At 41.5% G+C, this 27,677-nt stretch overlaps 1 protein-coding gene across 9 annotated transcripts in view; it reads right to left on the bottom strand.

Annotated features, from left to right (window-relative positions):
- The window catches only part of TAB2 (TGF-beta activated kinase 1 (MAP3K7) binding protein 2), a 144,991-nt gene extending 121,789 nt beyond the window's left edge, over positions 1 to 23,202 (bottom strand). For 4 of the 9 annotated variants that reach the window (XM_084624388.1, XM_084624389.1, XM_084624384.1 and 1 more), the window contains exons 1-2: positions 22,959 to 23,202; positions 12,684 to 12,762 (exon numbers count right to left, since the gene is read on the bottom strand). The gene's annotated coding sequence lies outside the window, so the exon portion shown is untranslated. The remainder of the gene's footprint in view (positions 1 to 12,683; positions 12,763 to 22,958) is intronic. The other 5 variants (XM_084624385.1, XM_084624386.1, XM_084624387.1 and 2 more) reach the window with 5 other exon arrangements.
- Positions 23,203 to 27,677: the final 4,475 nt, after the last annotated feature.

The raw sequence follows: 27,677 nt of genomic DNA, 5'->3' as shown, positions 1-27,677 counted from the left end.
AAATGTTAAACAATTTTTCCCCAGGTATACCTTGAGTTTCACACTTCCTAATGAATAAATTTAAACACTCTCCTAGGCCCTTCCAAGTGCACAGGTTTAGTTGATTTTTCAAGTACCTTTCAACAATTCTCACTCTTCTTACATCATTTGCGTAAAACTTGACATTGCCTAAAATACTTAATTTATGAGAAGACAAAACAGACATTAAGTTCAACAGCTGAAATCTTCAGTGGCTCCCAAGACTTTACAACTTAGACTGTTTGTCAGGAAACCGAATGAGTCTGCTATCATATATCAATCTGCTGAAGAGAACAGAAAACAGATTCTGAACATTCATATCCTTCCACTATCCTATATTAATCTTAAAAAGAGTTGAGAACATGAAGTACTTCAAGTTTCGAATGAACATAAGGCTCATTAACATTAATTTAGCCCATGTATACTGCACGAAGGCACTATGAACACATTCTCAAACAGTTCTACTAATGCACCTCAATCCTGACCTGAAACAACCCCGCAATTCCAATTCTGGGACTCCCTTGAACTGAGCATGCCAAATGAACTGAACGGTGAGGTCATTTAGTAATGTATACAAATCGCAAAGCCTTAAATTTGGCACAGAATTGCAGTAATGGCACATTTACTCGGGTCCACATTTTGTTATTTAGTCAGCTATGAAAATATTGCAAAATTTCCATTTCAATCACAAATGCACTTGCACAATTATATTTGCCCAAAATCTGCAGCAATTTGAAGCTGATTATAATAATATATTCTGATTCAGTTTCAAAGCATAAATAAGAAAGAGCTGCTGTGTAAGTGACATGGTCATGACAATGTAAAGGGATCATTTTCTTTTTCTGTTAAAGGTATCAGAAAAGGAGAAGTAAAAAGGAGGCAGAAAGAAAAGAAAAAAGAAAAGGAGTACTTGTGGCACCTTAGAGACTAACCAATTTATTTGAGCATGAGCTTTCGTGAGCTACAGCTCACTTCATCGGATGCATACCGTGGAAACTGCAGCAGACTTTATATACACACAGAGAATATGAAACAATACCTCCTCCCACCCCACTGTCCTGCTGGTAATAGCTTATCTAAAGTGATCATCAAGTTGGGCCATTTCCAGCACAAATCCAGGCAACAAAGCCCGTTGCCAACTGTGCCCACATATCTATTCAGGGGACACCATCACAGGGCCTAATAACATCAGCCACACTATCAGAGGCTCGTTCACCTGCACATCCACCAATGTGATATATGCCATCATGTGCCAGCAATGCCCCTCTGCCATTTACATTGGTCAAACTGGACAGTCTCTACGTAAAAGAATAAATGGACACAAATCAGATGTCAAGAATTATAACATTCATAAACCAGTCGGAGAACACTTCAATCTCTCTGGTCACGCAATCACAGACATGAAGGTCGCTATCTTAAAACAAAAAAACTTCAAATCCAGACTCCAGCAAGAAACTGCTGAATTGGAATTCATTTGCAAATTGGATACTATTAATTTAGGCTTAAATAGAGACTGGGAGTGGCTAAGTCATTATGCAAGGTAGCCTATTTCCCCTTGTTTTTTCCTAACCCCCCCCCCCCCGATGTTCTGGTTTAACTTGGATTTAAACTTTGAGAGTGGTCAGTTTGGATAAGCTATTGCCAGCAGGAAAGTGAGTTTGTGTGTGTATGGAGGTGGGGGGGGGGGTGAGAAGGCCTGGATTTGTGCTGGGGGTGGCCCACCTTGATTATCATGCGCACTGTGGGGAGAGTGGTCACTTTGGATGAGCTATTGCCAGCGGGATAGTGAGTTTGTGTGTGTGGTTTTTGGGAGGGGGGTGGGGGGGTGAGAGAACCTGGATTTGTGCAGGAAATGGCCCAACTTGATTGTCATGCACATTGTGTGGAGAGTTGTCACTTTGGATGGGCTATCACCAGCAGAAGAGTGAATTTGTGGGGGGGGGGTGGAGGGCGAGAAAACCTGGATTTGTGCTGGAAATGGCCCAACTTGATGATCACTTTAGATAAGCTATTACCAGCAGGACAGTGGGGTGGGAGGAGGTATTGTTTCATATTCTCTGTGTGTATATAAAGTCTGCTGCAGTTTCCACAGTATGCATCCGATGAAGTGAGCTGTAGCTCACGAAAGCTCATGCTCAAATAAATTGGTTAGTCTCTAAGGTGCCACAAGTACTCCTTTTCTTTTTGCGAATACAGACTAACACGGCTGTTACTCTGAAAGAAAAGAAAGTGACACTAGCAGTGATTCTTTTCCTCTAGTGTTATTCAAGCTACCTAAACCACTGTCAACTACTTCCGTCTAACAGAATGAAATTAATGATGGAGACAAAGTTCTTGAAAGTTCTGTAGAAAATGGGCAGTATGTACCATGTAGTCCCCGCCTACGAACTGGGTTCAGAGGAGAAACTCAAAGGGCAAAGCCAACAAAGAAGCCAAAGACTTGTCCCCAGAAGCAGCTGACAGCGGAGGTTGCAGCACACCCTCACACCTTCCTAGCCTCTGGCAATGTCAGATTCCAACTTCCGAAAGTTTATGACATTCTTTCCTCAGTTCTGATGAGCATTTTGCTTCACCCTCTCTCCCACATTGCCCCTCACAACCCCTTCAAAGCTCACCTGACTTTCTGCTTATCTCCATTTTTCCCTTCCTCCTTTTCCCTTTTTTCCATCTCCTTTGTCTTTTCCCCATAGCATCCCCAAGTCCCTTCTCACTATTGTCAAGCCAACTCTTTGAAAATCACAGTCCCTCAACAATTATGATTAGATAAATAAATAGGAGTCGGTTTGCCTTCTGTTTCCCTTCCCCCCCACCACCACCAAGAGATGTCACGTTTTCAAGATCTTCTCTTGAACAGTAAGGGGTAGAAACTAAGTGAAAATTGAAATTCTCAAGTAATCTAGGAACTATGGTTTTAAGAAAAATACTAAATATGACATGTCTTGTGATGAAATTACTAGAGTTGGCAACACTGCTCTCTGACAGGGTAATAAGCCTTGTGAATAGGGAGAAAGCAGCAGATGTGGTAGGTCTCAACTTTCATAAGACTTTTGATACAGTCTCACATGACCTCATAAAAAAACAAGGGCAATATAGCCTAGATGAACATATTATAAGATGGATACACAACTCGTTGGAAAACTGTACTCAGAGTAGTTATCAAAGATTCAGAGTCAAGCTGGAAGGACATATCCAGTTGGGTCCTGTAGAGATCCTTCCTGGGTCCAGTTCTAGTTAATAACTTCATAAGGGATTTGGATACTGGCATAGAGAGTAGACTTAAAGTCTGCAGATAATACCCAGCTGGGAGGGGCTGCAAGTGCTTAGAGGACAGGATTAGAATTCAAAATGAGCTTGGCAAATTGAAGTGGTCTGAAATAAACATAGTAGGATGAAATTCAAGAAGGACAAATGCAAACCTCTACACTTACAATGGAATAATCAGTTGCACAAATACAAAAATGGGAAATGACTACCTAGGAAGAGGTACCGCAGAAGAAGATCTGGTGGTTATAGTGAATCACAAACTAAATATGAGTTAATAATGTAATACTGTTGGGGGAAAAAAAGCAAACAACATTCTGGGATGCATTAGTATGAGTGTTGTAAGCTGGAATTAATTCTTCCACTCTACTCAGCACTGATAAGGCCTCAACTCCAGTAGCATGTGTACAGTTCCGGGCAGCACACTTTGGGAAAGATGTGGAAAAACTGGGGAGCAAATTCAGAGGAGAGCAACAAAAATTAAAGATCTATAAAACATGACCTAGAAGGAAAGATTGAAAAAGTGGGTTTGTTTAGTCTGAGGAAGTGAAGACTGATGGGGGACACCAGTGGTGTTTAACCTGTGTCCCTAAAAGGCAACTGTATTGAGCAAAAAATTTCAATTCTATTATGAATTGAAAATGTGTTCCCTGAACGATATCCTATAATTTTTAAGCTGAGTTGTTTGAATCAGCCCTGTGGCTAAAGGCTAGAGGTGGGGCACTGCCCCCCACCGCTGCCCTTATAGTCCCCATTCACCCAAGGTGAATGAGAAGTGCTCCAAGCAGAGGCGGTCCCTTCCCTGCTGCAGCTGCCCAAGAGCTGCCACTGCAGGCTACTTGCTGCATTTCAAGTAAGAGAGAAGAGAGCAGGGCTGCTCCATCGTCTACTTCCCTGCCAACCTGTGGGAGATATAGCAAAGAATGGCTCTCCTTTTCAACGCAGCTATCCAGGGCTGCCCGGGCTGGGGGAGAAGAACTGTAGAAGAGAAGTGGAGAAGTAACCACTAAACTACAGCTGCCTCATTTTCTTCCCCAGACCGAGATCAGGTTAAAACAGCTTGGGGGCTGCTCTAACTTGTCCCCAAGAGACCATATATCAGGTAAAAGCCAGTCTGTACTAACTGACAGTTATGCGACCGAAGTCTGTAGGAGTATGGAGAGGTGTGATCCCTGACTGTGATAGTGTGCTAACAAAAGCTCCTAGTGTAGCTGGTTTCACTTCCAGGACTGGTTTTACCACACTAATACAAAGCGTAGCTTTGCTGGTATAGCTGCATTCGTCCCAGGATGGCCTTGCCTACACTAGTACAGTGTTCCTAGCATAGAGATAGCAGGAGCACAGCAACCTCTCTCTACTTACTCCCTAACATACCCTCTGCACCAGAGGCTGTGGAAAGGGAAGTGTAGAAGCCAACTACGCTGGCTCTACACCTACTGGGGACTCACCCAAGCCAGGGGAATCATCAACAGAAGACTTATGGGTAGTTTCAGGAAAGAGAATTTGCCCCAAAATATTTATTATGCTACAGGCTGGATTATTCCCGGCAAACTGTCTGATCTGTGGGCAGTCAAAAAGCTTACTGAAGCTAGTCTATATTGTGACCAGTGCTTAGAATGGACCACCACCGACAATGGCACATTCAGGGCACACTGCAAGAAAAAGGGCAGACAACCCAAAAACTGGTGGTTTATTCTATAATTAGATTCACCAAACTAGTAACAAATGAGCTTCTGTAGCACCACACTGGTTAACAAGAAGCTAAAATACAGTCCCCTTTAGGTATTCCAGCTCCTGGAAAAAGACAAATACACTTCGTAATTATTCTTATCGATACAAAGCGAATGGGTTGGAGATTGCTAGGCTAATTAATATTCTTTAATATCCACACAAGTGAATTGTCCTGATTACAATTGCAATGCCTCTTATTAAGTTGTTATGGGTCATACACAGGTTAGTTGGTTTGCCATGTCACAAACATAACCACCTTCCATTCAGGCTAAATGCCTCCTTGTTTATCAACAGCTGAAACAATGGAAACTACTGCTCCAATAGGTCAGCAGAGCCAGACAGGAGAAGGAGTTGAGCCATGCAGTCTGAGGGGTCTCCTCTGGGGTCTGAATGCACACACAAACAGGGTGGGAATAATTGAGTGGAGGTCAGAGAGTCAGAACTCAGAAGGAGACAGAAGGCAGCAGGAAAACCAAGAGACAGCAAGAAAAACACTAGTAACATGGTCTTGAGAGAAAGCCAATAGAGCTTTTTGGAAAAAGGCTTGGAATAGTGAGCAAAGAAACTGCCACCTCTTTGATTTCTACTACGTTCAGGAAAACAGACTGTACACTTTTTGTAAGCAAACAGGATTGCAAAGAGCTACCTAACTCATCAGTTTCTCCCCCTGCAGGAAACGAGACACTGAATTTTGGCTCACTGAGCAAGCTAAGAAAGGGTAAAATTGTGGCCATTTGTGTTTTGAAATATGTTCTGCCTTCAGGATGAAACAGGTGAACATCACTGATTTACAATGGAAACTGTTTGGGGCAGCAACATTTTCTTATATATGGTTTATAATGCCTAGTACACTGTGGCCTCTAGGTGCTACTGCAAAATTAATAATTGATTTAGGGAACAGGAGGTCTAAAGAAAACAAAGATGCTGCATCACATGGCGGTGAGACAGAGGGAACAGGCAGTTAGACAGTTAAAAAGGATTAGAAGTTAACACAAGGGAAGCAAAACAGATTAAAAAATCAGAGAAAAAATAGACAACAAAGATTGGGTAAGATGGAAAAGCTAAGCGTGATCCTGCGTTCTCTCACTGTGCTAAGAACGTATGAAGGGTTTGAACTTCTGCCCAGGATGACCATAAGAAAGCTACTGCCAAGACCAGCAGCACATTGCACAGGCAGCAAATCTGTCCAATGCTGCTATACCTTGCCAGCCTATCAACTTTCCTTTTCTCTAGCACTCTGTATTAGGTTACTCTAAAGCAGAAACCTTTCAGACAGGAACTGCTTCTTGGTCTAAATTCTCTAGTGCAGAAAGCCTGATGTGCCTGTTGCTCTAGTTCTTCCCTGAGGACCATCTCTGCCCTCACTAGCCACAGTTGCAGCTCCTTCTCCGCTATGGATTCCTTAGCCCCTTTCAAACGGACACAATTGGAAGGGAGCAGCTCTTCTTGAGGTTCAAAGCGCACTCCTCACGCACAAGATAGTTCCTTCCTAGGCTCTGGGCCTCCCACTCCTTCCTCAACCCCGGCAGTTACCTAACTCTCAAGTTTCCCTCTCAGTCCAAGAGGTGGCAGCTGGGTAAGGATAGCTGCCCACACCACCATCCACCAAAGAGTTGCCATGGCAGGCTAGTCTAAGCATTTGTACACCTATGCACATGGGACTGGTTATAGGAGAATGATTTAGTGTGAGAACACGAAAGAGAGTATGTGGGAGACAGAAAAAAAGAAAAACAAAGCAAAGAAAACAGAAATAAAGTTGATAGAAAATCCCAGAGGAGCCAGAGACACATACGGATAGGTCTACACTGCAATAAAATTTAAAAAAAAAACAAAAAACTTGAGGCATTGAGTCTCAGAGCCAGGGTCAACTGACTCAGGCTTAAAGAGTTTGGGCTGCAGGGTTAAAAATTACAGTGTAGATGTTCCGGCTCAGATTGGAACCAGGGCTTTGAGACCCCAGCATCTTGTAGGGTTTCAGAGCCCAGGCTCCAGCCTGAGAGTCTACTCTGCAATTTTTAGCCCTGCAACCCAAGCCTGTGTCAAGAGACATGGGCCAACCAGGGCTGTGCAGCAGATCTTTTATTGCAGTGTAGTTGTACTCACAGTGACTTAGCATAGAGCAGACTAGCGTGCTGTAGATTTACACTCTGGCTTGGTACACACACAGATCACGTCTATACTACAGGTGCACTATATCAGCATAACTATGCTGCTGTAACCCTGGAGTGTAGATGAAGGTGTTTCTCCCATCACTATAGAAACTCCTCCTCCCCGAGAAACAGCAGCTAGGTTGACGAAAACATTCTTCCATTGACATAGCTGCACCTACATCAAAGGTTAGGTCAGCACAGCATCCACATTCAGGGCTATGGATTTTTATTTTTAGAAAACAACCCTGAGGACTATGGCTATGTTAATTTAAGTTTTCAGTGTAGACCAGGCCCCATTCTCTCTGGGGTTGTCCACATGGAGACAAGGTAGGACTTGAGACAGGAAAGATTCTAAGCAAGAGCACAGGCGATGCTATAGTGTGCCACCACTGGGAACAGAGATGCAAAGAGTCTTGTTTCCATATCACATAAATCCTGAGTGTAGTCCTATGTCTTTATATATAGAAGTACACACAGGTATTTTCCCAACTCACAAATGGGATTATCTTTAACACAGAAATTAGCTCCATTGAGGGGTAAATAGCTTCAAAAATACTATCAGTTCTGAGGTGTTTATGTAACACCATATACGGATTTGGGAACTACAGCCATTCTAGTTTCACTGGAAGTACTAGGATAAATAGCCAAAAAAGGGAAAAACCTGAAATGTTTCCCTCGAGAAGCTTTAGAATCTCCTGCCCTCTTTTAAAAATACCGAAGGATGGGAGTCCCAATTCTCATCCCCCCAAAAACTGAAAGGAAAACCAGAATTTAAAACCAGAATTAGGATGAGACTACACTCATTTTTGCCAGTGACTTAAAACAGAATTTGAGCCATAAGGCAAGAAGTTCAACTGAACCATTCAGCCCCAATCAAATTTTGTTATAAATACTTGAGCTAAGATTTTCATGGAAGGCACTCATCTTTTCTCCTTTCAACACCTGCCACATGAGAACATATTCTTCTGTTAAAAAGGATCAGAAAGTGGTATTTCAGAAGATACCATTTACAAGCAAGAAAATATAAGGCAAGTAAATAAGAAGCTGGCAGCATTATCTCCCGCAAATCTAAAGAAACTCGTTTCTCTTAGCGATTGGCTGAACAAGAAGTAGGACTGAGTGGACTTGTAGGTGCTAAAGTTTTACATTGTTTTGTTATGGAGTGCAGTTATGTAACAAAAACAAATCTACATTTGTACTTTACCGTTAAAGAGATTGCACTACAGTACTTGTATCAGGGGAACTGAAAAATACTATTCCTTGTGTCTGTAAAAATGACAGTGCAAATATTTGTAATCAAAAGTAATATAAAGTGAGCACTGTATACTTTGTATTCTGTGTTGTAACTGAAATCAATATATTGGAAAATATAGAAAAACATCCAAAAATATTAATAAATTTCAACTGGTATGCTATTGTTTAACAGTGCAATTAAAACTTCGATTAATCACAATTAATTTTTTTAATCACGTGAGTTATTGCGATTAATCGACAGCCCTAATAACTAACCATGTCAAAGTTTAAATTGTCATAACTAGATTCTAGAGAGTTAATACCCTATTGTGATAATTGTGAGCAGTTCACGTCTCTTGCAGCTATTGTTCCATGTTGTTTAAAACCCCTGAAAGACAATTATGCTTCAATTTATACTCTTCCCATTTGGAAGGATCTCTCTGCAACATGGGTTAAAAATGTAATTTTAAATGCAACTTTTGATTCTAGAGCATGATTTTGTGGTAAGGGGTGGATTCTACAGTCATGTAATCATGGAACACATGTGGCCCTGTCACCTAACCTTTTCAACAAAACCTCTCAAGTAATAACTTCTCCCCTTCTTTTTGGCAAGAAAAACCCCAACACACACACTTCAGAATAGTGAGACTGTTAAACCACCTCCCCCCCAACCCCCCAAAAAAACCCCACCACTACACCTTCAGGAATTTTGTGTTTTCTAAATAATTAAGTCTGATGCATAGATATCAAGGTAATAGGCATCTGTGAAATACCTCAAAATAGACACGGTGATTAATATCTGTAAAATAATTTGAAGTTTCCAACGATTTTCATCGAAGTACAATTAACAATTGTGAAATTCTAGCTATTTGTTACTCTCTCTAGTTTATACAAAAAAGTTTTAAATTTTTTCCCCCTAGTCATAGCTATGGCAAGGCACCAAATGTTTTCAGGAAGCTAAAAATACAAAGCTAAAAGCTTCATTTTTATGATCAAATATGGGGCAGTTCTCAACAATTTCATGAGAGACAAGTAAAGTTGGAGGACTGGATATTTTCTTTTCACAACTGAAACACAGATATAGGATACTACCATGTAACAAAGCCAAAACATCCTCAGTTAACAAAATCTGTCCAACTTTTAGAAGAGCATAGGACCAATTTTATGCAGATAAAGTGGCACAGGATTATACTTAACCTCATATTTGAGAAGGACTCAAATTTTCACCCATTCCAATTTTGTAATGCTTTCCCTGCAAAAATACTAAAATGTGGATTATGGGCCGGGCTAATTTAAAAATGCAGATGTGGACTTTTTCCACAGAAACTGGCAAGAACAAAGGTATGAATAAAACTTTGTGCTTATGTTATAATTTCATGATAAGAGAAGATTTTCTTCTCTTTTGTGGAACAAAAGGATAAAAGGAAAAAGTTTATCATTTCTTCTAATACAAAGCCTTTTGATAAATTTGGTAGAGATAAGGGGATCAAGCATAAAGCCCTATTTATGATAAAATCCTCAATATAAGCAAGCATACAATCCTTAAATTCAAAAGGCACAATTAAAGCTACAATGCTATACTTCTACCAAACTAAAAAAAAAAGTGAACTAGTCAGAAATGATAAAAAAAAATTCAGAAAGATTAGCGTGTTGGGAAATATAAAAGTTTACATATCATATTGTTAAAACTGCTGACTTCAAAGAGCATTTTACCACAGTCATTAGCATGACAACCTAAAGTAATATCTTGCCTTGATCACAAACAGGGAGCATCACTGGGGACCCCAAGACAGAAAACTGAAATATTGTTTTGCCATTTCTTTGGGATTCCCAACAGACTTAAAACCAGAAGACTAGTTTTACAATAACTCATGCTAGCATACTCCTTCTGCCTACTTTTCTGGCTAAATAACTGTTTCAGTGTGAGAACTGTATTTTGTGGAGAAATGTTGCAGATTTCAGGATACTCATTTGTGTTGGCAAGCACTTTCTGCTCATTGCTGGTCAGTGGAAAACACATTCTGCAGAGTTGCCATTGGATCTGCATTGAAGAAAACACAAGCTACAGTTTGTATTGGTCTGCTGGCCAGTTTCAACAGGAAGGAAGCTTGCAGCCCTCATCAACTCTGCTCGTACCATTATGTGTTAGTTTGACTTCCAGATACTGAAGGTTATAGGGAATTTCCTTGAAACTAAAAGTCAAGGTAAAAATTTAAGTATAATCTTGTTACAATTGTAGTGCACCAATTACTCTGCCAGGAAAGAGCTAAAGTCAAATTTTAGAATCCAGATAAGGCTTGATTAACCTTAAACATATCCACGACAGAGTGTGCCTTTCTAAAAGGTATTTAGACACCTGCATTAGGTATGTGTCTGACAAAAATCCACTTAATACCTGCTAACCTGAAGTCCAAACCTACTAGCCAGGATGGATACCTGTGCTGCCATGATCCTAAGGCAATGCACAGAGACAATCCCTATCCAGCGATTTAAAGGACACAATAGTTGTACATTTTGTAATCTATATTTAGTTTTAACAAGTTAATCAACTGTATACTTCATATTTTTTCAAAATTAAACTCATATAGCTGATCGAATAGCACTATTTTTATTCATTGAATTTCACCAGTATCTTGTAATTAACTCTCAAATATTATGGTATTTTTTCATGCTTTGTGTGTATAAAAAGATCTTCTACACTTTCCACAGTATGCATCCGATGAAGTGAGCTGTAGCTCACGAAAGCTTATGCTCAAATAAATTGGTTAGTCTCTAAGGTGCCACAAGTTCTTTTTTCTCAAATATTATGTAACCAGCTGAAAAGCTGGTTGAATACTGTAAAAAGCATTTCAATACTAATGAGTGTTTGCAAATATACTTCAATGTCTTCACCTAGTCCCACTTATTACACCTCTTGCTTTAACTGTCTTTTCTTTTCCCTAAAAAAAGGTATTTCTATTTACAAACTGTACTTCTATTTTCTAACTCATCCTACAAATCTTTCCTTCTCTCTTATTCCAGTCTACTCATTTCCCAATGTCCTGGGATTTGCTATGTCCTTCTAAGCAAGCTGGAGACCCATGGTGAAATCCTAGCCGCACTGAAGTAAATTGCAAAACCCCCATTGATTTCAGTGGGGCCAGGATTTTACTCTGAAATGGAAGGTGGGGCACCAACATTCAGGAATAATGCCTTACGAAAAGCCAACCATCCTCCCTGTTGCTGGGAAAGAGAAGAACGCTGGGATCCTACAGGATACAGTCCCTGAACCCTGTATGTGAAACACACACAGTGATACATTTGAAATGCCCCAGCCATCTCCAGTCCCTAAAGATTGCACTATTTCCATCCTTAACTACAGTGTGACCTGGCTGCTACTGGGTCTTGTATCATTCTTTATTACTTTACTCTCCTTCAACTTTCTGGCTGATGCCAGAGGAGTGTCTCCTCACCTAGCCTCTTCTCTCAGTGAACAGCTTCTGTGTCTACCCCTTGTACCGTTTAAAAATCTGTGTAAATCAGCAGCAGCACAAAACTGTTATCAGTTTAAGTGTCACCGCCGGTTAGTGCTCTCAATAGCAGCTTTGAAACTGACCGATTTTGTTCATATCACACTGTTGTAGTTTGGCAAAGCAAATTGGAGCAGAGGCACCTTATTAGACTTCTGCAAACTTAGGAGACAGCACAACTTTGGTTCACACTTGGTAGGTTATCTTTGTAACCAGAAAGGAATAGAAACTTTATTTTACATGAAACCTTATTTTCTGCAGAAGTTGATGGCAGACAACTGGAAAAGCTTCCTATTCAGCCTAAGTGAAGAGATTTTTCAAGCCATATATCAGATACAGTCATGTGCCTGACAAGAGCATCTATTTACTAATCTGCTGAATATCTCTGCAGCAGGCATTGAGTTACAGGAACCTGCTTAAAAAGCCAGAAAAAAGTTAGTGTCCATAAATGAAACCTTATTTTTTTTTGCGCTGACCCAATGCTTCTGTTTCTAAGACAGCCTGCAGCTCAGACCTCTATTTCAAAGATCACTTCATGAAAAACTGCTTCAACAATAGTTAACAGATTCCTAAGTAGCAGCAACAAATTGAAAAAAAATCAAGAGGGCCCTAATATTTAAAATATTTTAATTAAATGTGTGACAAAAATATTGCTTTTTTCCTTTACAATATTTCTGTCATTTTCAAAGGTCAATGAATAAGCCAGAAGGCAGATTAGCTCATGTTCCAGAACTCCTCTGAACAGTAGTTAAAGTAGATAAAAGCAGGAGGCGAAGCTCACCAGTTTTGGTGGTCTTGGTGACAGGTCTCAAAGTAATGTTGTGATGTGGCACTGCATCATCTTGTGGTGATGTGCTGCACTATGGGAAAGGGAAAAAGAAATGTAGCTGAAAGGAGTTCAGACAAAGGGCCAACCAAGCAAGACAAACTGCGTGCAATTGTGCGTGTACGCACCCTGCTGTGAAGGGAGAGGCACATATCTGATACTCCACACATCAATTCTTATAAATGCTATAATTTCAATTTGACAGGGATCGAGAACAGAAATTGCTACAAAAAAACCAAACAAATGGAGGGTCTGTGCACCCTTCCCCTCCATTTTTTAAAAAGATATAATTGGCTGCATTTTAGAAAATGTTACGATAGTTCAAAAGAGACATTTTATGAACACAAAGAAGTTATCTAGTATTTGTCTGTAAGTTTTCAGAGGCAAGTTAGAGGCTAATAAAGAAACCAAAGAAACCAAAAAAGCAGGCTCAGGGCAAGTTATTTTCCCATCCTAGCAATAGAAATACTGGAGACTGTGCATTTCTCCCTAACTCTCTGCCACACACAACCATGTACTCCTCCTCACATTTATACCGAGTATTTTTATTGTAATACTTCAGCACCACGCTACAATAATTTTAAAATGTATTATTTAGTGTCTACTAAGTTTTCTGTACGTCATCTTCCTTTTATTACTCCACTGTTTTCCCTACCTCCTCTTCTGGTTTGTTTTTTTGAGTTGGATTTCCCTAAAATTCACTCCTCCATTATCATTTGGCCCCTCCAAGATAGTTTTAATCCTATATCCTTGTTCCCATGTAAACCTACATTCTTTTACCTCACCTAAATTTACTTAGCCCCACATCCACTTCTCTACAGGACATCAAAGGGAGAGGGAGATAATAGACTTTTACAGGAATCCTGGAATATTGCCTCTCTGGAATGTGGAGAGAGGAAGGGAACTGCTGAAGGATTTGGTGTCTGCTCTTCTATCCTCTCGGACCTGTTAATCGAAAGAACTTTTGTAGAAGAGACAGATAAGGACTTTGTCTCTGATCAGTTGATGCTGCTGTTCGTCCTACTGGGAAGGAGGCTTGAAGGACCAGAAATTTCCCAGCCAGGCAATAGCAATTCCTCTTGTTCACAATTCAGATTCCTCTGCTTGGCAAGTCCTCACCTCACCAGCCACTAAGAAAGGGGAACCCTGAGAGAAATGCACTCCCTCAAGCCTGAGAAATGAAGACAAAGTCTGCTGTTTATAAAGAAGAAGGAACTGTGTTCCACCACACTTCCTCCCTTCCCCACTGACTTCCAGCCCTGCCTCTAAGATAACAGTACAGTTTAACCAGATTTAAAATTTGCTGGTCAGTCAAGTTCCTAATTCAACCCAGGGCTTCTCAGTGACAAGTCATAGGAGAGCGGCTCAAGATTCACCACCTTTTGGTCAACCTTAATTTCTATTCCAAAGCCCTATCTACACATGAAACCACATGAAGTGCAACCAGACTCCAAAATGGCTATGTCATAGTTAACATCGCTCAGCATGATTACATGGCAGCAGTGTGTCAAGACACTGCTGAAAACTGTTACCAGACAGCCAGCTGCATTACAGCTACCAATGCTATTAACAGTGCTGCGAACAGGAATTAGTAATGCTTTTTTGTAAAAATTCCCTGGGTAGATATGGCTTAAGGTCACTGGAGAACTAATGATATTTAGTCATTACAACAGCTGAAAGCTTAGTAGCTAAGTAGTGTGACTGTTTAAAATCCACTTTTTATTTTAAAGTCTATTTACCCTCAACACCCAATAAATACTTTGGATAAAGGATGACGATGTTATTCAACAAGACTGTAAGCCTTTTTGGGGCAGAGACTTATTTACTATATGTTTGTATAGTGCCTAGCACAATGGGGCTCCATCCTAGTCAAGGCCTCTGGCTGATTGCAAAATGTTATACAAAATAATTTCCACAATGTCATTTAGCATGACAGCTCAAAATAAAACAGACTATCAGGATTAGAAGGGACCTCACAAGATCATCTAGTCCAACCCCCTGATCAAAGCAGGACCAATCCCCAACTAAATCATCCCAGTCAGGGCTTTGTCAAGCCTGACCTTGTAAACTTCTAAGCAAGGAGATTCCACCACCTCCCTTGGTAACCCATTCCAGTGCTTCACCACCCTCTTAGTGAAAAAGTTTTTCCTAACATCCAACCTAAACCAATACATCTTCAGAGACCCACAAGCTCTTCCCTTGTTTTACCGAAGGCCAAACTCAATATCCCTTAAACTTCTACAGTAAAACAAAAGTAAAACAAATATGTGGGAAGAGACAAGCACCGAAATACTAATTTGAGACATCTTCATAAGACAATGTTGAAAACAACTGTTTCACACAGACAATTTTTCAAAAATACCTCTACCTACCATCCTGTCAACTTAATCTAGCAATGAAGTTAAAAACTGATTCAGATACAGAAGCCTCATCAACACTCGGAGTTCCATCAGTGCCAATACTGGTGGGGGATTCACTGAGATTCCTCATGGAGGTATAGCCTAAGGCAGACTATGGGCTGGGCTTGAAAAAATAATCCATTTGCCCAGTTCAGGGAAAGTTAAAAGTTGGAGCAGGTGAACGAACTGAATGAGGCCAGCGAACAAAGCCTTTGCCACTCCTAGCTTCCTCCCCCTACGGGAAGAGAGCAAGCATGGGAGTAGGGCTGCATAGGGGCTACTATTCCTCCTTTAAAAGGAAGGAAGAGCATGAAAGAACATTCCAGGGGCCAGTCCCATTTGTTTAAGATGGGAGTAGGAGAGCAGAACGGTTGGAACCACTGCTCTTTCATCAGAAAGAGGAAATCAAAGTCCATTACTGTTTTAACTGGTAAATAAGAGGGGGAAGAACCAGGAATGAGGAGAGAGAAATGTGCATGAACTGGATGAAGGTGCATAACGGTATAGAGATGTGAATGTGAGGAGAGAGGTGCAACAGAGGAAGAGACAGAGGAGACATTAGAATTGTGAGACAAAGAACACACAAAGTTTGGGGAGAGAATACGGAATACAATACAGAAAAGAAAGAACACAAGATACAGAGAAAAGGAAAAATGAGGTAACACTATATACTCAAAATATTACATAACCTATAGTAGGAGAGTGTATGGAATGAAGCCAGAAAAAAGTATAAGAAGAGCACAAGAGGCAGGGAGTTACTTTTTAAAAAAAAGGTTATTAAACAGATTTTTGATTGACAAATGCTACAGTTACATATAATGCACAAGTGCCTTATTCCTTTGCATTGCCTGAGCATTTTTGTTTGTTTTTCCAGTGGAAGTGGCAATGCACTTTTTTCACGTGGACCAACAGACTTGGCCGTTGAGCTAGTGTTAGGGAAATTTTTCAAACCCTGGTCTTGTGACCCTGTAGAAAGCTTTTTTAAACAAACAAATAAGTAAGTAAAAAACAACTTTCAGGAAAACAAGAGTCACTCATCAGGCTGAGCATATTAACTAGTCACAGCTCATGAAGCAGCAGATTGATAACAAAACTTCTTTAAAAATATTTACTCTGATCAGAAAAAGTGTGGTATTTCCTTCTGAATTATTCTTCTGATGAGACCGCTCTTCCTAATAATTAGAGGCTGCAGCTTGTGTTTAAGCTGTTAGTTCCTACAGGGTGTAGTTTTCATATCCCATTCAATTTTTGTTGAAGTTGTTAAAAAAAAAGTTGACAAAGGTAAAATATACCTTTTTAAGGACATACCAGGAGACTGGGTAAGTCAGCTAAATAATTACAAACTATGCAATGGGAGATTTATAGATCAGACTCTTACAAAAAAAGCATTCACCACTGGAACCTGCCAACGTGTAGGACAGGGAAGATTGACAGAGGGGTAAGTGTTGGTTCACTATACCAAGCCATAAACTGCACACACCAATAGCAAATGCATTTTTTGACTCCCTGCTTCAGAGCTGCTCTCTCAGGTCTGTTCCTTGTATGATTGAGCAGATAGCCCATGTACATTTTTTTTCTTGACCCTGAGACTAGATTTATACTACACAACTCTCTTTCCTTTCTTCATCAACAAATATAGAGTAATAATGGTGAAAGCATTTTCCCCAGCAGGGAGCAACATCCACTAAGAGTAGATACTTTGATACTTGCTGAGGCAAACTTGGTAGTGTCTGCCAACAAGTTCTTGCCCATTGCTTTCTCCTATTACTTACATTTACAGATAATTTTGTTAAAAATGTTTCTTTCATGATTCATTGAAGTATACAAAAGTTCCAATTTTGCCCATTATTTGAAAGTATGCAAACTGGTAATTCATTTGAGATTTAGTAAAGTGGTGAGTTAAAGCTTATAGTAGACCCTGGAGTTGAAATCAAGCTGCTAACCCAAGTTAAAAGCCAAGGTTCTATGTCTTCACTGCTATTTTAACTTGAGTTGAAAACATCTTTTCTGCAGTGAAAACACACCATACCTTAAGTGTTAGGTTAGCAGACCAAACATTCTGGGCAAGAGTAACAGTGGAACTGGCCTGTATCTTCAGGAAATTTTCTTATTACAAAACTGCTTTCTTTCTTTTCTGGTTTAAAATACAACAACAACAAAAAACTCTACTACAAACACTTTTTAAATGATTTGGGATGGATCCATCTCCGCCCTATTACTAACCCATGGGAACAGGAGACAGAAAAGGTATGTAAATGAATGTCAACTACTGTGCCCAATTTCACATATGAAAATTTCCACTACACTACTTAAAACTGTGCAAGTGGTGTAACATGAGCACTGGAGGTTCAGAGACCACAGTTTGGTCACCTCCATATCTCATGTTTGGTTACTTATAGGATTTATCTTGTATCAATTGCTGCTCTATTTCAACTTACTATACATAAAGAATTGGCAATGGCTGGTGACCCATTTCTTAGATTAGAGAATTATTTAGGAATTGGTATACAAATTTATAACAATGATTCCAAGGACTGGTTTGGAACAGTCATCTGTGAAAGACTGCTCTCAAAAACAGCAGTGTAGATAAGTGATAAGTATTTTTACACACCAACAAAGAAATCTCTAATGTCTGCATCCTCACTTATCAGCTTTGCACTACTATTGAAATATTTCACAAATACAAGGATGTTGGGAAAGTACACATAAATCAGCTCCTAGACAAGTGCCCCAAAATGCCTGCAGTGCTAAGCTTTTCAGCATTTACAGTCATTTACTGAAAAACTTGTTTTCTGTAAAATAGATCTGCAAATAGATCAATATATTCTAAGATTGAACTAAATGAGAAAGCTGAGATTGAATTCTAAGCTTACATAAGTTTATTTCTTTGTTATTTCTATTTTTAAAATACTTGGGTAGGCACTAATATTTTGAGTGATGGAGGCCATACAAGTATCTAAGCCGATAGGTATAGAAACTAGTTTGATAATTCTTGTAGTTTTCTTTTTGTAAACAAAAGCAAATTGAGCAATACAGTAACTGATTATATTTAACAGATTTTTAGAGCTCTAACTTTACTCTGCCAGTTTGATACACAACTTTCTTTGAAGTATTTTATATTAATTTCTACTCCTAAATCAAAGCTCTTATACATTAGCTACTAAGCACAGCAGAAATGCTGTCCATTCTGAAACATTAATTTTCCTGAAGTTAGACAAGTGAAAAATTAAATTCCACACATGTTGCTACTAGGATTTGAGCAAGTTTTAAACTGCTCATTAAAGAAAGTGAAATTTGATCTTCATCTATGCTCTAAATATAAAGGAGATGCACATTTTCCATACTGCTAAAAAAACTGATAATGCACAATATTTTTCTAAAAATGAAGTGTTTTTGCTCTGTCACTGAAAAGTACTATAAGTTTCTAACTAAAATAAACTACTGAGCACATTATACTGGAGTGCTTGCTCTGCCAGCAAGATGAAGTGTATAATATGGTTGCTTCCCATCTCAATTTCTAAAATTTTCTAAAAAGACAAAATCTCTTAAGATGAGTTTACTGTTCTTTGACTAGAAACACATTTCATTCAACAGTGGACACACAAAGTTCCAGAAATACCACAAGACCATAAACACACTGCATGGTCAGGTTTCACCAAATCAATCGTGTTAAGTAATTTAGCCCTAGTTGACTACAATGTGGTATAACAGAATAAGTGACACCCAGCGCTGACCATAACATATGCTTAGAAAGAATGGTTAGTGACCATTTGTATACTTGCTTGCGTATTTTCTGCACTGCAATTAGAGTTCACTGACTCAGCTGAATATAGTTAAAGACATCTCCTAATTCTACTAAAAGCATTCAAGAAAGGCAGACCTACAAATACCATTAGCCCAAGACAAGATTGACATTTTTCATGGTTTGGTTTCTTCTCTTCACCCTCCCAAGAAAGATCAAACCTAAGTACTATTTTAATGAAATAGGGCTGTTTAGGTTGGACATTAGGAAAACTTCCTGTCAGGACGGTTAAGCACCGGAATAAATTGCCTAGGAAGGTTGTAGAATCTCCATCATTGGAGATTTTTAAGAGCAGGTTAGACACCACCTGTCAGGGATGGTCTTCTAGATAATACTTAGTTCAGCCATGAGTGCAGGGGACTGAACTAGATGACCTCTCAAGATTCCTTCCAGTCCTACAATTCTAAATATCATCTTAATGCCACCAATCAGAATCAATACTCAAAAACCAACATCAGGTGGAGAATTGGATGGCTTACTCCCTATGCCACAGGGTATTTAAAAAGCAGCATTTAGGAATATAACATCTAATCAGGACTGGTTTACCAACTATGACCCAAGAGGTTTTTTAGGATCTGTCCTGTCAAGTCTCTAAATAGGAAGTTTAAGAGTAGCAGCCGTGTTAGTCTGTATCCGCAAAAAGAACAGGAGTACTTGCGGCACCTTAGAGACTAGCAAATTTATTTGAGCATAAGCTTTCGTGAGCTACAGCTCACTTCATCGGATGGATGAAATGAGCTGTAGCTCACGAAAGCGTACGCTCAAATAAATTTGCTAGTCTCTAAGGTGCCGCAAGTACTCCTGTTCTTTTTAAATAGGAAGTGTACACTTTTAAACGAAAGATAATTCCAACACACAACTGAAAAGAAAAATCTTGTGAAAACAGTATATGCCACTGGAATCAGCTTAACTTTCATTTTTGATCACTTTATTATTTTAACTTTAAGTATAAAACTTTTTTAAAACACCTACAAGTTCTGAATCATTGGAATTTTTGTTCTATTTCCTGTAAAAACACCAACAGCACTCAATATTCTGTTTGTACTAGCTCAAGAACAAAAAAAAGCACTGTGATCTCTCAGTCTTAAGGTTATACTTATCTCAGAAGCTCTAGATCATACCTGACAGACTTATTTCTTCCAATGTTTCCAACCATAAATGCTCATAGTACCAGAGAGGAATTTTCGACAGGGTAAAAAGCAACCTTGTTTTGCAATTTGAATACTTATATTCTCATACACAAGTAGTTTGCCAAAAGCTTTTAAAACTTATTAGCATATAAAATATAAAGATTAGCCAAGAATAATCTGTTGAATAAATGACAAATTTAACTCAATGGGTCTTGAAAAATGTACTAGTCATCTACTAAGCTGGAAAGGAATAGGGTGCTGGGATTCCTACCAGGGTGCTGTCTCTCGACCCGGTTCAGAAACTATCTTTTATATCAACCTCCAGATTGTAGATGTAGTAAATTTCAAATCCCCTTGCCCTCTTTCTGGACTTATCTGGCTGCTGGAAAGGAAGAACATTATTCTCTTCATATTCCCCTAGCTCCACCCTAGTGTCTTTAAAAACTGGCGTGAGGAATGTTTCTGCTACACTGCCCCTTCCTCCACCCTCTTCATTGGTATGACAAAAGAAAAGGAGTACTTGTGGCACCTTAGAGACTAGTACTCCTTTTCTTTTTATGGATACAGACTAACACGGCTGCTACTCTGAAATTGGTATGACAGAGAATGTTTCTCTTCTGCTCTAGCATGACCCAAGCTTCTGGCTGCTATGAGATGAAGGGGGCTCTTTTGTTTTGGGTCATCCCTACAGCTTCAGTGCCTGCTTCTTTTACTATTCTAGATCTCCCATGAAGTAGCAGCATGAAATTGGCCCAATTCTTGTCAGTTTTCACTGCTGCTATTCAGAACCCTATGCCTGACAGAGAAAATGGACAAGAAGCAGTTCAGTTTTCATTCTGTTGTAGTTTAGGACCCCACAGACTTGAGATGACAGTACTGGGTAGTTTAACCTCTTCATTGGTTGTTATCAAAAGTAACAACTCTTTAAATTAATGGAAATTGATGACATAGGTCTAATCTTTCAAGTGTAGTGTGTCAAGGGAAGCATTACATTTGCCAACAGCACACAAGAGACTGGATTTGTCAAGCCCCAGAATCAAAGCATTCTACAGGTGATCCAGATAAAAAATAAATGCATTTAAATATACTTGCTCCTCCAATAAATTACTATTTTTGACCTTGTCTACACTGGCGATTAACACTTATTTCAGCAAATGGTGGCCAATGATTAGTGCACACTGGTTCCAGATTGCTGAAAATATAGTCAATTCCCAGTATAGGTGAGGCTTAAGTTTAGTTTATACAGAATCCAAAAGCATGATGTAGCACACTCTAATACAGTGATTCTGTATTTATTAATTCAATACCAAATATATCCCCAAACTGAATTTGCTAAAAACTGTGTACAGTATATTCTTTTCAAAGCCAAAGTTTGGAAATGACAACATTATTTTATCTAGTCTATCAAAAGAACGGCCATACTGGCTCAGACCAAAGGTCCATCTAGCCCAGTATCCTGTCTTCCCACAGTGGCCAATGCTAGGTTCCCCAGAGGAAATGAACAGAACAGCTAACCATCAAGTGATCCATCCCCTGTCACCAATTCACAGCTTCTGGCAACCCTCAAGCCACCACCCATTTTGTCTAAGATGGTTAAAATAGGCATTTGACACCTTAAGTGTGTTCTACAGAACAAAGCCAGGACTTCTAGTAGTAATATTAGAGTACTGCCTAGTGACATTCATCACGTCTTAGGTGCTGTAAAAATGCATGAGATGGTCCCTGCCCAAGGAGTGTAAAATCTGAATACGATTCACTGTTTAGAATTCAGAGTAGCAGCCGTGTTAGTCTGTATTCCCAAAAAGAAAAGGAGTACTTGTGGCACTTTAGAGACTAAAATTTATTTGAGCATGAGCATAAGCTTTCGTGAGCTACAGCTCACTTCATCGTATGCAAGTGAACTGTAGCTCAGGAAAGCTTATGCTCAAATAAATTTCAGAAGGGAGCTGTAACTTACGAAAGCTTATGCTCAAATAAATTGGTTAGTCTCTAAGGTGCCACAAGTACTCCTGTTCTTTTTACTGTTTAGAATGTTACTAAATGCCTTTCAATGAATGAAGCTCCATATTAGATACCTCTCGATAATGTATTTGGATCCTATAACAGGGCAAAAGATAAACTGTCTCAAGCAACCCTGTCAGAAACCCCTCTTATTAGAAAGATTTCATGAATTTCTTCTTCACAATTGAACTAACTTTAAAACTGGAAACTAACCTCCCACATATACTACATATGGAAAATACAACCAAATCCTGCAAAGACAATGTAGACAGCACACACACAAATCACACCTCTGACACTCTGGACACAAACCCACACAGCACAATATCTCAGCAAACAGACACCTGTCAGCTATTTGGCATCAACCTCTCCCCCAACACCAAAACAAGCGCTTTTGAACGCTAATCCGTTTCCTTCTTTGGTTGGAGGCAGCAATTTCTACAGCTAGATGCAGGACGGGGTCTCCCTCATGCCCCGCATCTCGTTGCGGGGCACACCGGCAGAGCCACACTCACACCCCCTTCGCACTCCGATGCGGGACAGGGGCACCCCCCTCCCCCACGGACCCAATCCCTTCCACTTCAAGGAAGGCAGCAGAGACGTGCCAAGGGAAATAGTTTCCATCCCGTCCCGGCTTCCCCGCCGGGCGACAGCCCCCTGGCCGGTGGAGCGGCCGCTCCGTGCCCCTGTCTCGCACACTGCGCTGGGGGCTGCTCCCTCCCCCGACAGCCCCCTCCCCCGTGCAGAGGCCTCAGCTTCCCTGGCCGCTGATGGCTGGCGGGGGAGCCGGGCCAGGGGCTGGCCCGGGAGGAGCCTCAACCCCTCTCAGGCCTGCGGGCCGAGCTGCCCCCCGGGAGGGGAGCAGCCGCCAGGCCCGCCTCGGCGGGGTCTGCCTTACCCTCCTCCTCCTCCTCCTCCCCCACCTCAGCAGCCGCCGCCGCCTCCCGGCAGGGGGGACACCTCAGAGCCGCGCCGCCGCTGCTGCGCCGCCGCTGGGAAGGGGAGGGGGGGGGAGGTCCAAGCTGCCGCCGCCGCGGGCGGGAGAAGCGGGAGGCTCGGGGTGGGCGGGTGTCTGCGGGCGCCGCTCCCGTCCTCAGCTGGAACCGCTCCGGCTCCGCGTCGCTCCCGTCCCCCCCCCTCGCTGCGCTCCCAAATCAAAATAGTGTCACACAATATGGCGGCCGCCAAACACCGCGAGAGCTGCCCCGAGTGCTAACGGGAGCGGTGGGGGCGGGGCAGCGGCGCCTGGCCGCTCGGGCGAAAGAGCGCGGCGGCTCGTGCGCCGCTGGGAATAGCCTGGCTGTGAAAGAGCCCGCGGGGGCGGGGCACCCCCCCACGGCCCCTCCCTCACAGGAGGTCGCTCCTGGGGCTGCCAAGTGCCCCAGAGGGGAGCGCTTGGGAGACGAGGGCCCCCCCAGGCGTCACCCCCCCCCCAGGGCCCGGGGCGCAGCTACAGCCACGGCGCTCCTGCTCTCGGAGCGGTGTAAGGACAAACCAGCGAGGCGCGGTGGACCCCGGCACCCCTCCCCCGGCGCTAGCTCCGAGCGCCGCCCCCGGAGCCAGAGCGACTCGCCCCGGGGTGGCCGGGGCTGCCTCAGGGTCGGGCTGGCACAGGCGGGCAGCGCTCGGAGCGTCTCAGCCCCCCTGTGGCCGGCTGACCCCCAGCCGGTTTCCAGTTAGAAAGGGCAGCCCTGCGCTGTCAAATGTCCAACACGCGAACTTCATGCAGTTATGCAAGTGATTTCCCCTTCCGCTTCTCTCCACCTTTTCCAGCCCTCATCCTCTCGTGCCTGCCCCGTGCTTTCCCCTTTCGCGGTGCGGGGCACAGCGGCAGAGCCACGCTCACACCCCCTTCGCACTCTGTGCTTCTCCCACTTCGCTTGGGCTCTTGGCCTGGTCCCTCTTTACCAGATGCAGTAGCCACCACCGCTGTCTCCTCCTGAAGTCGGCTTAGGGAGCAGAGAGAGAGGTGCTAAGGGCACTTGACTGCCCGAATCCAGGCACCCCTGCAAGAGGAATTGCAGTTTCTGTGTACAGTCCTGGTGCATACCTGGGACTTAGTAGCCGTACAGGGAGAGGGAGCGAGAGAGAGAGAGGACCAAGGAAATTTGAATGGAAAGAGAACGGTAGATAAATGAAAAGGGGTGCGGAGGGGGAGAAGACGATACCCGCCCAATTTCCCCAATACTCCCCACCCCCCAGTTTTTTTAACTAGTTACATGCAGTGTTGCCAGTTTAGTGATTGTTTGGAAATTTGAATTGAAATTGAAACATTAATACACACTTTAAAAGCATATACAGTGTATGATAAAATACATGTATCTGAAAAAGTATAATAGATTTGAAAAGTATAAACATAGACTAGCTTCCTTATACAGCTGTTGTTTTTTATGACAATGTCAATGCCTTCATTTCAGTGATGTTGTCCAACCTAATAATTTCAAATTATGATTTGTAAGCAAAGTCTAAATGAGCTCTCCCTGACAGCTAGTGATGAGCTAGGGGCTGGTGGGAAAGGCTTCAGGCCCAGATTGTATTGTAATCTACCTCGGTATCCAGCAACAGAGCTGTGTTGCTTAAGTGATAGATTTTGGCTGGGGTTGGGTTACAAATCACTTGAATGCAGGGTGGAGGGCTAATGAAATGTTGTTATTCTTATTGTATGAGTAAAGGGCAGTAGAACTGTACTTAGCCTGTGCTGATTGAGGGCATCAAGAGAGAGGGTAGGGACAGGTGTTTTGGTTGATGGTCTCCCTGAGTCACAAGTATGATTTGACCTGCCCCTCTCCCCTGTTTAAAGACGAGCTGATTAGGCTCCATGGATAGTCTTTTGTTTTGTTAAGTGACCACTACATCTGAAATCAGGTTTAAGTGCTTAGACCTGCTGTGGGACAGTGTTTCTGTGGAAGAGACGGTCCAGTCTGAGGTTCCCCCACTGAAAGCTCAGTTGAACACACCGCGAGCTGGGTGGAACCTCAAGAGACCAACTAGCAGAGGTCACAGTGGCAGGTGGCAGCAGAAGGCGATGGCACAGGGCCATTGGCAACAGAGTGATGGAGTGAACGGTGGCACAATGAACAATAGTGGCCAGAGCGAACAGTGAGCAGCTGGAGGAATGAGCAAGGTGCCTTCTTGCCCCCAATCTGGGAGGTGAATTCATGTGCAAGCACCGCTGAACTGTGAGTTTCCATTGACCAAGGACAACACCGGTGAGTGTTAATGAAGCTGTTAAGAATGCTGGAGACACAACATAGTTCATGTGAACAAACATGGCTATGGCATCATACTTTCTATTTAAGCAAGAGATACCACATATACAAACTGGAGGCCAATGTTAACTGCATTATCACTTGTTCATCCTGAAGTTGAATACTGGTTCTGAACAAGACCAGCAAATGCTCACTATCTTTCTGCAAGAAACTCAACTGACTGGCTAGACGCATGTGGTGCAACAGTGAAAGACTCAACTGTTGAAAAAGTGAAGAACTCTCACCACAAAAAAAATTTGCATACATGGCTGATGAATGCACTGATGCAAATGGGCATCAAGTATTAAGTCATTGTGTACGTTAACTTCATGTCAGTGGTAGGCCAGTAGATGCATTTCTAGATGTTCAAGTTATAGAAGACACATTGGCTGCATCTGTGACAACCTACATCTTAGAAGAGTTAAATGCTTGTCAATTGGACCCCAAACAGATGGCTGCTTGTGAATTTCATGGAGCTGCAAACTTCTCTAGAAGACATGGTGGAGTACAAGCTTTGCTCAGAGAAAAGTGTAACCCTAATCTCTCCTATACACACTGCAGAGGCCATCTACTCCAACTAGTGCTAGTACAAGCTGCAGACTCTTCAAAAGACATTTAAAAAGCTATAAATTTAATGTCTTCATTATATTCTTTTTTCAGCAAGAATCCAAAAAGACTGAATATCTTGGAAAATATAGAAGATACACTGGGATTGAAGTTCAAATTAGTCCAACCTGGGAAAACCCTCTGGCTTTCTCATGAGCGATCCTTGGCTGTTGTCTTAATCACTCCAGCCATTATTACTGGCTTTGGAAAGTATCTACCAAGATGGGATGGATCTAAGTAGTGAGGCTGGTGGATTACTTTTGCTACTATGTTCAGAGAAGACTATTGCCATTCTCTCTCTTGTAAGTCTACTGTTGAAACCACTTGGGTCATTAAACAATGCCATCCAGGCATCTGCTAAAACAGTATTCAGAGTAGCAGCTGTGTTAGTCTCTATTCGCAAAAAGAAAAGGAGTACTTGTGGCACCTTGGAGACTAAGAAATTTATTTGAGCATAAGCTTTCGTGAGCTACAGCTCACTTCATCGGATGCACCATTCATCCGATGAAGTGAGCTGTAGCTCACGAAAGCTTATGCTCAAATAAATTTCTTAGTCTCCAAGGTGCCACAAGTACTCCTTTTCTTTTTTGATAAAACAGTAGTAGATCTTTGTCCAGCAATAGAAGCTACATTTGGATCAATCAGAGAGCTATCCATTGAAAATATACTGGAAGAAGCAAAGACTTCGGACCTGAAGTTGACTAATGAAGGCATTTATATTGAATCCTTAAGTGAAGAGGACAAGAAGTGTTTGTTAAGACAACTGAAAAAGTACACAGACTTGATTCTTGAAAATCTACAACAGCGACTTCTAGATTCTACTCAACCTCTACGTAGCTTTTACAGATCCCTGTCCTATAAAACACCGACAGTTGAGTGGAGTGAGGCACTACCAGCAATGGGGCTGCCATGTGCTTAGGACAGACTAGAGAATTTGAACACAGAGTGGAATATCATACGACTAATGAATGAAGATTTGCCTTCAACTTTTTTATCATCACTAGTGGCTTGACCCAATCTTTGTGGTATATTTCCTGGGATGAAAGAAGTATGAATTCATCTCTTGGTACTCCCAGTCACAACAGCTACAGTTGAGCGTTCTTTTGCCTCATTGAGTAGAATTTTGCGTTCTGAAAGAAGTTGCCTTCTGCCTGATCATGATCTAATGACCATATCAATTGAAGGAATGGAAGTACCGGACATACAAGAAGCCACCAAAGATGAATGCACTGCATTCAAGAAGTTCATTAACAGAGTTGAGCAAAATTATTACAAGAAACCAAGAAGGATATAGATGTAGTGCTTCATAGAAGGCTTGGTAGCCAGCTTTAATTTGTGTGATGATTTTTAAAACATGAGTTAAAACTAATAAAATGGTCATGAAATATTTTTCAGTTTTTACTATGGTGCCACAGATCCCACCTTCACCCTCCCGGTCTCACCCCTCATTGGCGCTGACATTCCCCCCCCCCCCCGTAAATTTGAACATCCCCCTTAATTTCAATTCCTGGGGAAAACACTGCACTGAAGGTAAATAGGTCAAACTAAAAAAATGTGGAGGAAACAAAATGTTAAAATTACCCTCAAGGAAAAAGATACAGATAACAGGAGGAGACAAAAAAAAGATGCATCAGCATCTACAAAGAAAAATGGAGAATAAAAAAGGAAAGACAAGGGAGAGACACATATGAAGTTATTTTATGGGAAGATTGCTTCATAAAACATTTTCAGTGTGTTTTATTCATGGTTTGTCTGTTACTAGC

The sequence above is a fragment of the Lepidochelys olivacea genome (assembly GCF_965140295.1).
Source record: "Lepidochelys olivacea isolate rLepOli2 genome assembly, chromosome: 3".
Taxonomy (NCBI): domain Eukaryota; kingdom Metazoa; phylum Chordata; order Testudines; family Cheloniidae; genus Lepidochelys; species Lepidochelys olivacea.
The sequence above is the reverse complement of the archived record's forward strand: the minus strand, read 5'-3'. Positions and strand labels throughout refer to the sequence as shown.